The sequence below is a fragment of the Lathyrus oleraceus genome, chromosome 7 (assembly GCF_024323335.1).
Source record: "Lathyrus oleraceus cultivar Zhongwan6 chromosome 7, CAAS_Psat_ZW6_1.0, whole genome shotgun sequence".
Taxonomy (NCBI): domain Eukaryota; kingdom Viridiplantae; phylum Streptophyta; class Magnoliopsida; order Fabales; family Fabaceae; genus Lathyrus; species Lathyrus oleraceus.
The window spans coordinates 1,984,339-1,996,698 of NC_066585.1; positions in this window are offsets into that span (position 1 = coordinate 1,984,339).

A 12,360-nucleotide genomic window follows, 5' to 3' on the forward strand; every position below is an offset into this window, starting at 1 on the left:
AATGTTCATTAAAAATTGATTTGAAGCTTGGAAGCTCATCATCCATTTCAAAACATTATAGGTCATTTTGACTGAAACCCTAATTTTGGGTCAACTTCCCAAGAACATAACTCATTCATTTTTCATGATTTTGAGGTGGGATCAAATGAATTGGAAATTTTAAGATGTCTACTTAATTTGTTATGTTTAACAAAGTTTCATAATCCTAAAATAAATACATGTCATAATGCAAAACATTATAGGTCACTTTGGACCAAAGGCATTAAAATGTGAAAAAGTCCAACTTCAAGTGCCCATAACTTTCTCATAAAAAATCCAAATGATGCAAAATATAAGTCCAAATTGATTGTCTTGGAAATATCTACAACTTTGATCTTGAAGGTTTTGTCATTTGAAGCATGCATCATTGAAACAGAAGGGCTTGAAGTTTGGCCATTTTTGAAATTTTCACATACACATGTTTTGCACCTTACACTTCATGATCAATTTTCACCAATTTCCAAATTTCAAATGAAGTTTTGGTCAACATAACAATTGATCTCATGCCAAGAGCTTTCCAACTATTACCCATAAGGCTATATTTCATTTTTGGAAATGCCATTTTCGAAGAGAAGAACAATGGGGTGCATTTTTGGAAACTCATTGAAAACACATTGCATGAGCTCAGCACATTACTTCTGCACGTCCATTTTGATTCCATTTGGTATCAGCTTGCAATTCCAATCAGAATTGGGCCCTCCATGCGCCTGTACAGGCCCATGCATGGAGGCCTTTTCCATCCATGCACATGCTTCGATCATGCATACCTTCACCATTTGCTATAAATAAAGGGCCAAGGCTTCATAATTTCACAATCTAAAGGCGCCTTACATGCTGCATGAATCCCTCCATAACCATACTCAAAAGGAACTCTCTCTTTCTTTCAAAAATTTCAGATCTGAATTTCAATTGCCTTGGTTGATTTTCTAGACCTATAGTTCCTAAACCTTGCTCACCTTGATCCTGAGACTACACTGCAAGCATTGGCAAAGGAGAATTGTGCTCTCAAGATCCTCATTTCAGAGGTTTACATCAGAACTTATTTTCTTCGAATCTCCTTGTATATAGCTTATTTCTTGCATTTGCTGGGTTGTCTAAAGTCCTCTCAACAGAGGCAATCATTTCGTGCTTTGAATTTTTAAATTCCATCAAGTTTCAGTTGAACACCCCAAATTTCAACCTCTGATTTCTTTCTCCATGGAAGTCTAGAGTGGAATTGGTTGGTACAGGGGTGATGTACATCACCCCAGCTTTCATTTGATATATGGATCGTGACATTTGGTGAAATTTTGATCTCTGCAACTATCACCGGCGTTGGAGGTCTTGCCGGAGAAGACGGTGGTGTACACCACCGTCCCAACTCCAGATAAAATCTAGACCATGCAATCTTGTTTCCAGATCAAATCTGAGCCATTCCATTTTATGACTTTTTCAAAGGCAGCGTGTTTTGCATTGACTATGGTGTATGGTGGATGCGCGCACATGATCCGTTTGATGCGCCAGCTCAATTAATGAGCTCTTGATCCAACGCCTCACAAATTTTCTTATTTTTAATTTCTGATTTTTATTTTCATTTTATTTCTTTTACTCCATTTCATTTCAAAAAATCATATCTCCTTCATTATTGGTCCAAAAAATGTGAGACCAATTGCATTTTTCTTCTTTTAATTTCTAGTTTCTAAAAATGATTTTTAATATTTTTTATGAATTTTCTCCTTTCTGGTTATTTTTAATTTATTTTAAATAGTTTTTGATATTCAAAAAAATACAAAAATATTTTCTCAACCTCTTTGAATGATGATGGATCTATGAAAAATATTCTCATCAATTTATTAATTGATTTGAGATTTATTTGAGATTTTAATCCAATTAGGTTATTTTTATGCATTTTTAATTGATTCAAAATAGTTTCTGGTTTCTAAAAATGCTGAAATTTTTTGTCAAACTTTGTTTGACCTTGTTGAACTTAGGATGATTCACTTGGACTTTTCAAAGTTGATTTGAAGTGAATTTGAAGTTTGACCTTTAATTGTTTATTTTAATTCAAGTATTATTTTAATTTTGAAAAATACAAAAAATATTTTATTTGTTTCTTGACTCCTAATCTTCATTTTGCTTCTGTTTACTATTGTTTGACCTTGATCTCATCTATCTTTGGTCAATGCTTGTTGATTACTTCATTTGATTTCCATTAATGCACTTTATTCTTCTTCTTCTTTTTTTTTTTCTTTTTTTTTTGATCAATGAGTTAAAGATTGGTGGTTAGCCTTGATATATGAGAGGTTTAACCTTCTTTGATTCAAATCTAATTCATCTTGATCATAGATCAAGTGAATGGCTTTGCATTAAAGATAGGTTGCTTCCTAATCAAGCAAAGAACTTAAATTAATACAAGATCATTTCTCATCTTCTTTTGACATGGCAAGTTGTAGGAGCTTGATTCACTAATCAAGATCTCTAACTTGTGTTTGTTGCCTATATTTTTATTGACCGGCCTCAAATAGGTGTGACTACTACATTAGTCCACTTACGATTGCTTAACATAACGCTAAATTGCCTTATGGCACACTAATACTAACCATTAACCATTAACCACTAACATTTAATTCTTGCACTTTACATTTATACAATTTACTATTCTTGTACATATTATTCATTTGCTTTTGTCCTTTGCTTATTTGAGCACATGTTTATGTTAATGCAATTTGCCTTTTGCTCACTTGAGCACATAATTGTGTATATATTATTGTGCTTGTGTTTTGTTTTGATTGTTGTGAGCCAAATGCAAAATGGACAAAAAGGACTTAGATTCTAGGACTTTCCCTATGCAAAAAAAATGGAGTAAAAAGGCCTTAATGTTGGAGATGGATTAGAAGGATCAAATCTCTAAACTCACTCTTGTCCATTCTTGGGTTACATTGTGGAACTTTTTGATGTGTGTGCTTTTGTGTTAGGGATTCCAATTTGAGCCAAATTGAAGAACCATTGTCATGTGCATCTAAAGTGAGAGATACAAGAGCCATTGGAAGATTCCTAAGAGCTTTTCTTGATTGATTGATTGCTTAAATACACTTATTTGCTTGCTTATTCCAAAGGATGGGAGCTACTTGGATCATCAATATGATCTCAAGAAGGGAACTCCATTTGTTGTCTTATTTCTTCTTCTTCATCTCTTGTATGCTTAGGACTTAGTCATTCTTCTTCTTCCATCCACTCTAACCCAAGCCAAAACTTTTGTGCAAACATTAACACTTGTTTTCAAACATTAGAAACCTAAGCATTATGCTTTTGATTTTCAAACTTTCTTTTCATAACACTTATTTTGAATTGAATCTTTAAGTCAACTTTAACCATGTTTTGTAAATATTTTTTATTGGTAAATATAACTCATTCAAATGTTTTGTGGTTTCAAGGGCCACTTCTTATCAAAAACTTTTCATAACTTTTAGCTATTAGGTTTGAGTTATCCTTGAGGTAGATATAATACTCACCTATATCCTTAGTGATGGACAATGAGTCTTTCATGCTTATTATAGGGTTAACCCCTCACTAGCATGTTAAAGCTATCCTCACATGGTGGATTTGTGGTTTTAGGTTGAGTTTTCTCCCTTGGATAACAAAAGACCTTAAGGCTTTTGGACCAATCAATTCACCAACTTGTTTTGAGATTTTTACCCCGAACTACGAGGTTTTGATCCTAATCTTTTTTAAGATGGTACGTAGGCAATGGGTTTATCCATTAAAACACAAAATTATAAATAATTTGTAGATTCTTCTCTCATCCCCCCAATCATGTTTGCACAAACAATTTTTTCACAAAATACCAACCTTACAACAATTGTGAAAAGGGCTCCCTAGGAGTACCTAGGATGTTTTGGATGCCTAAAACCTTCCCATTGCATAACCAACCCCCTTATCTCTGACATTTTTATTAGTTTTTGATTCGATAAAACTTCTCGATTTTTGTTCGTTTTCTATCCTTTCCTTTGGATAAATAGAAGTGCGGTGGCGACTCGACTTGTATGGTTTACTTTTGATTTAGTCAATAAATCTAAAGGTAACAAATACCCCGCTACAATAAAATTAGTAAAAATGAGCAATGTCCTACTCCTAATATTTTTATGTCTGTGGTTAACTTGTTGGGAACTTCATCATATATTTATTTAAATTTTGTTTTCTTTTTTAGACTTATATCCTATTTGATTCTAAAAATAGCATATAATTTTTTTTTCCATTTATTATTGCATATTTTTATTTAATTTATTTAATTGTACTTCAACATGCCTAATTATCCTCCTATTATTATTAATAAAAATATTTTAATAAATAAAAATATTTTAATAAATAAAAATATTTTTATTATTAAAATTAACAGAATTAATCATTATTTTTTTTAAAATACATAAAACTCACAATATCCTAAAATGATAAAGTGAAAGATAAATCTATTTAGTTTGTAAAAACATTTTTTTTTCTAAAACTTATGTTATTTTAAATTATTGATAATGAGATCATAAATTATTCAAGCGAACAATATGCTTATTTTTTAAACAATAAAATATTTAAAAAAAGTATTTTTATAATTAAAAAAACATCCATAACACATTTGATATTTTTATTATCACAATATTATTTACTTTAAAAATATTTTTTTATAAACATATTTAAGAGAAAAATATTTTCACAAAATAAACAAATACTATGATTTACTTGTTTTTCTTATAATTCTTTTTTTTACACAAGCAAATTCAATTCATATCATTAATCAAAAGATGTTCAATACAAGGAGGGATTAAATGGAAAATGTAGCGGGGTATTCGTTACCATTAGAGATATTGACTAAATCCAAGGTAAACCATACAAATCGAGTCGCCACCGCACTTCTATTTATCCAAAGGAATTGTTAGAAAGCGAACAAAAACCTAAAAGTTTTATCGAATCAAAAACTAGTAAAAATGTCAGAGATCTGGGTAAGTGGGTTGGTTATGCAATGGGAAGGTTTTAAGCACCCAAAACATCCTAGGTACTCCTAGGGAGCCCTTTTCACATTGGTTGTAAGGTTGGTATTTTGTGAAAATTTGTTTGTGCAAACATGATTGAAGAGATGAGAAAAGAATGTACAAGTTTATTTACATTTGTGTTTGGATGGATAAACCCATTGCCTACGTACCATCTTAAAGAAGATTAGGATCAAAACCTCGTAGTTCGGGGTAAAAATCTCAAAATGAGTTGGTGGATTGATTGGTCAAAAAGCCTTAAGGTCTTTTGTTATCCAAGGGAGAAAACTCAACCTAAAACCACAAATCCACCATGTGAGGATAGCTTCAACATGCTAGTGAGGGGTTAACCCTATAATAAGCATGGAAGACTCATTGTCCATCACTAAGGATATAGGTGAGTATTACATCTACCTCAAGGATAACTCAAACCTAATAGCTAAAGGTTATGAAAAAGTTTTGATTAAGAGAGTGGCCATTGAAACCACAAAAAAGGGTATTTGAATGGGTTATATTTACAAATGAAAAGTATGTACAAAATGGTCAGAGTTGACTTAGAAGTTCAATTCAAAATAAGTGTTATGAAAAGAAAAGTTTGAAAATCAAAAGCATCAGGCTTAGGTTTCTAATGTTGAAAACAAGTGTTAAATGTTTGCACAAAGGTTTTGGCTTGGGTTAGAGTGGAGAGAAGAAGAATGGCTAAAGTCCTAAGCAAACAAGAGATAAAGGAAAAGAAGTAAAACCACAAATGGAGTTCCTCTCTTGAGATCATATTGATGATCCAAGTAGCTCCCATCCTTTGGAATAAGCAATCACATAAGCATAAACTCAAGCAACCAACAATCAAATGAACTCTTGGAAAGTTCCCCAAATGTATCTTGGATCTCTCTCTCTCTCTCTCTCTCTCTCTCTCTCTTAGAATCTCATGGAAATGGTTCCTCAATTTGAATCAAGGTGGAATCCCTAGCACAAGAACACAGACATTAAAAGATTCTAGCAAACAAAACAAGGAATGGACAAGAAGAGTTTAGGAGTGGGTCCTTTCAAAGTCATCTTCAACTTTTATAGCATTCTAAAGGCCCGATGCCTAGTTTCTCTTTGACTCTAAATTTGCATAGGGAAAGTCCTAAAGTCTAAGTCCATTTGTCCATTTCTTTGCATTATGGTCAACAACAATCAAAACAAAACACAAGCACAATGATATATACACAATTATATGTGCTCAACTGAGCAAAAGGCAAATGACATTAACATAAACATGTGCTCAAGTGAGTAAAGGAAAAATCAAATGAATAATATGTAAAAGAATAGTAAATTGCATAAAAGTAAAGAGCAAGAATTAAATGTTAATGGTTAGTGTTAGTAGTTAGTGTGCCATAAGGAAAATTTAGCGCTATGTTAAGCAATCGTAATTGGACTTATGTAGAAGTCACAACTATCTGAGGCCGGTCAATAATAATGTAGGCAACAACACAAGTTAGAAGTCTTGATTAGTGAACCAAGTTCCAACAACTTGCCATGCCAAAAGGAAGAAGAGAATTGATCTTGTATTGGTTTAAGCCTTTTGCATGATTTAGAAAGCAACATATCCTTAATGCAAAGCCATTCACTTGATCAATTGATCAAGATGAATTAGATTTGAATCAAAGAAGATTAAGCCTCCCTAATCAATGCTAACTTATCAACCTTTAACTCATTGATCAAAAAGAAAGAAGAAGAAGAAGGAGATGAATAATGGAAATGGAAATGAAAATGAAAAGAATAAAGGACATTAAATGAAATAGAATGTACCAATCAACAAGTGTTGACCAATGACATTGAGGATCATGGTCAAACAATCAAAAACAGAAATGAGATGAAGATTGGAAGTCAAGAAATGAACAAAATATTTTTTGGCAATTTTAATATTAAAAATAAACTTGAATTAAAATATTAAAGAAAGGTCAAACTTCAAAATCACTTCAAATCAACTTTTAAAAGTCCAAGTGACTTATCCCAAGTTCAACAAGGTCAAACTAAGTTTGACAAAAAATTTCAGCATTTTTAAAAGTCAGAAACTATTTTTAATCAATTAAAAATGAATAAAAATAACTTAATTGAACTAAAATCTCAAATAAATTAAAAAATTGATGAGAATATTTTTCATAGATCCATCATCATTCAAATAGGTTGAGAAAATATTTTTGTATTTTTTGAATATCAAAAACTATTTAAAATGAATTAAAAATAGCCAAAAAAGAGAAAATTCACAAAAAATATCAAATGATGAAATAAAAAATATTAAAAATCATTTTTAGAAAGTAGAATTAAAAAGAGAAATAATGCAATTGGTCCCATATTTTTTGGAATTAAAATGAAAGAGTTATGATTTTTTGAAGTTTAATGGAATAAAAGAAATAAAATGGAAATTAAGAAAATCAGAAAAAAGGAGAGGCGTCTGATCAAGCCTCATTAATTGACGTGGCTGATCAGACGCTCCACATGCGCGCGCTCATGGTAGGCCTTAGTCAACTGAGTAACATGTTGAATTAAAAAAAGTCATAAGATCCAAGAGCCATGATTCAATCTGGAAATCATCATCAACGGCTGGGATTCAAACTGGAAAACGGACGGTGGTGTACACCACCGTCTTCTCCGGCGAGCATGGAGATTCCGGCCAGAGTTACAGGTCATAAAAACTTAATGAAAACGAGCGATCCTTGTAACACCCTTCTAAAATACCCCAAATATTTAATTAAAACAACAAATATATATCAGAGTAGATATGCAATTAAGGGTGTCACACAATCACTTCACACCATTCACCAAAATAACTGTCATGCTCTTTTATTAATTCAAAACATAAAGCATTTTCATAATACGCAGCGGATAGAGATTAAATCAATCATGCAAAACATGTAGCATATTACATGTAAACTGGTTCACAACCAACAATAAAACAATTAAAACATCCCATCCCGATGTTACATCTACCAGAGCATGACCCACTAAGGAACTACACTAGACTCCAAGCACTAGCTCCTACTCAATCACTGCTCGTTACCTGAAAAATAGTTGTAAGGGTGAGTTCCTCAATCGATATAATAAGCATTATAAAATATCATGCAATGTTAAGTAATTTAACACATTTCATCACCCTAATCACAACACACATTCAGTAACGGCACATCAACTCAAACATCATACTCAACACCAACATAAAGCACACTTATAATCTCAATTCATACTCAACACCAACACAAAACACACGTATAATATTGGAATACATCCATTCATATTATACGCCATACATACATTATGCAATGAGACTCCATGCATGCGGTACCGACTATTCGTGAACATATAGTTCAACTTCACCGACCAAATCCAGGTACGGCTACCAAGCTCACTAGTCCCACTCATTTGAGACCTAGTGACTCACATCACTAATTCCTCACCATGGGAATTAGCTACCACCCCAAGGGCCATGCTATGCACGCTAATCACCTAGCATGCAAACATCAACAACAGTCCAAAATGACTAACATCACTAATTCCTCACCATGGGAATTAGCTACCACCATAAAGGCCATATTATGCTATGCCAAATCACCTAGCATGCAACATCAACAACAATCCACAATGGACATATGCTCACACTCTAAGCCATAAAACAGTCCATCCACAATTACATACATAATATATACATTCATAACATTATGCATATTTTCACACATCATCAGCATATTTATCACATAATCATATTATGTCATGCCAAATAATTCAGTCACAGTATTAACACACTCTACTAACACCTATCCTACTCAAAACAACAGGAAATAATCCCTACTATATCCCACCGATATAGGCCAATCACCAACTATGTTCACAACATTAAAATATCAATTTTTCCAATTTCCAACAGTGTTAACTGGTTAACGCCCTGGGTTAACCGGTTAACGCAACACAGAACACGCTTTCTGGCAAAACTCAACAGTGTTAACCGGTTAACGCCCTGGGTTAACCGGTTAACGCAAACAGAACAACAATTTTCACAAATCACAACAGTGTTAACCGGTTAACACCCTGGGTTAACCGGTTAACGTAAGCAAAACAGCAATACTTCACAATTCCTAACAGTGTTAACCGGTTAACACCCTGGGTTAACCGGTTAACGCAAGACAGAAAGCTGTTCCTGCGCTAACACGAAGCAGAATGCAGAATTCTCCGCATTTTCCGCCGTTGGAGGACTTCCGGACCTCCGATTTCACTTCCGTAAAAAGCTACACTTTCGGGAAATCAAGACTCATCCAATTACAGAATCAATTTCAGTTTTAACACAACTTATCCATCACAATTTTTCAGCATTCAACATCCCAATTAGGGTCAAATCAATGGCTTATCACTACCCATTACATGTTAACCCATAATACCCATTAAACGACGATAAACCCCCCTTACCTGAGTTAATCCGGCGAATCTTTAAGCTTCAAGCTTTTCTCTTCTCCAACCTTCTTCCTCTTGCTCTGTCTCTTTGCCCTTTTCCTCTTTTCAGCCGCTTCTCTGTTTTTCACGTGAAACCCTTTCTTTACCAAATGGGACTCTTTTTCTTATTTCCAACTTATATATATATATATATATTCCAATAATTATTATTCCAATAATAATAATAATAATAATCCAATAATTCCAATTATTTAATTAAATTAATAAATATAATATTAACTTAAATTAAATAATTATCTTATTTTTATCGGGGTGTTACAACTCTCCCCCACTAAAAGAGTTTTCGTACTCGAAAACATACCACAAGCGAATAACTCCGGATAAGACTCCTTCATCTGACTCTCATGTTCCCAAGTCACATTGCCACCTGCTGGTCCTCCCCAAGCTACCTTTACCAAAGCAATCTCTTTACCCCGCAACTGCTTCAACTCTCGATCCTCGATCCTCATAGGTGATGTTTCAACAGTCAGGTTATCCCTCACTTGTACATCATCTACTTGGACAACATGCGACGGATCAGGAATGTACCTCCTCAACTGAGACACGTGAAAAACCTCATGCAAATTCGCAAGTGACGGCGGTAAAGCGATACGATAGGCTACCTCCCCTATCCTCTCCAAAATCTGATAAGGACCAATAAATCGAGGTGTCAACTTCTTCGACTTCAAAGCTCGACCAACCCCAGTTATCGGAGTAACACGAAGAAACACATGATCTCCCTCTTGAAATTCAAGTGATTTCCTCCTCTTGTCGTGATAACTCTTCTGACGACTCTGAGCAATCCTCATCTTCTCCTGAATCATCTTAATCTTTTCTGTAGTTTGTTGAACAATCTCCGGTCCAACCACATCACTCTCACCGGACTCATACCAACATAAAGGTGTCCGACATCTCCTACCATACAAAGCTTCAAACGGTGCCATACCAATGCTCGAATGAAAACTATTGTTGTAGGTAAACTCAATCAAAGGTAAATAACAATCCCAAGCACCTCCCTTTTCCAAAACACAAGCCCTCAAAAGATCCTCCAGTGACTGAATCGTCCTCTCAGTCTGACCATCAGTCTGCGGATGATATGCAGAACTCAATCTCAGCTTAGTTCCCAAGGCCCTCTGCAAACCTTCCCAGAACTTCGATGTAAATCTAGGATCTCTGTCCGAAACAATACTCGACGGAATACCATGCAAACTTACAATTTTCTCAATATACAACTCAGTTAATCTCTCTAACGGATAATCCATTCTGATCGGAATAAAATGAGCCGATTTTGTCAATCTGTCAACAATCACCCAAATAGCTTCAAAATTCTTAATTGTCCTCGGTAAACCAGAAACAAAATCCATACTGATACTATCCCACTCCCACTCTGGAATAGCCAACGGTTGCATTAGCCCAGACGACTTCTGATACTCAATCTTTGACTTCTGACAAGTCAAACAAGAATAAACAAAACTCGCAATTTCTCTTTTCATTCCCGGCCACCAAAATAACTTTTTCAAATCATGATACATCTTCGTAGCCCCAGGATGAATACTCAGGCCACTACGATGTCCTTCCTCAAGAATACTCTTCTTAAGTTCGGTAACATCCGGAATACACACCCGATTACCAAATTTCAAAACACCATTCTCATCAACTCTGAATTCACCACCTTGACCTTGATTCACTAGAGTCAACTTATCAACCAAAAGCACATCGGATTTCTGACCCTCTCTAATCTCATCCAGAATACCACTCGTTAACTTCAACATTCCCAATTTAACACTATTGTGAGTACTCTCACACACCAAACTCAAGTCTCTAAACTGCTCAATTAAATCCAATTCCTTAACCATTAACATAGACATATGCAATGATTTCCGACTCAATGCATCAGCCACTACGTTTGCTTTACCCGGATGGTAATTCAAACCAAAGTCATAATCCTTCAGAAACTCTAACCATCTTCTTTGTCTCATATTCAGCTCTTTCTGATCAAACAAATACTTTAAACTTTTATGGTCACTGAAAACCTCAAATCTTGACCCGTACAAGTAATGCCTCCATAACTTCAGAACAAATACCACAGCTGCCAACTCTAAATCATGTGTCGGATAGTTCCTCTCATGAACCTTCAGTTGTCTCGAAGCATAAGCTACAACTTGCTTATTCTGCATCAAAACACCACCCAAACCCAACAATGAAGCATCACAGTAAACCTCAAATGGTTCCGACGGACTTGGTAATATCAGAATAGGAGCAATAGTTAACCTTCTCTTTAACTCTTGGAAACCTTCGTCACATTTTGAGTTCCAAACAAACGCTTGCCCCTTTCTAGTCAACATCGTCAACGGTAACGCCAACTTAGAAAATCCCTCAATGAATTTCCTATAATAACCTGCAAGTCCAAGAAAACTCCTTATCTCAGAAACTGACTTCGGAGCTTCCCACTTAGATACCGCTTCTATCTTAGAAGGATCAACAGTAACACCACCTCTTGAAATCACATGACCAAGAAAACTAACCTCTTCTAACCAAAATTCACACTTAGACAGTTTAGCAAATAACTTCTTTTCTCGTAGAACTCCTAAAACCACTCTCAAATGTTCAACATGCTCTTCTTCAGATTTCGAATACACCAAAATATCGTCAATAAACACCACAACAAACTTGTCCAGGTACGGATGGAAAATCCTATTCATATACTCCATAAATACTCCAGGCGCATTAGTCACACCAAAAGGCATTACAGAATACTCATAATGTCCATACCTTGTTCTGAAAGCAGTCTTCTGAATATCCTCAGTTTTCACACGTATCTGATGATACCCCGATCTCAAATCTATTTTGCTGAACACAC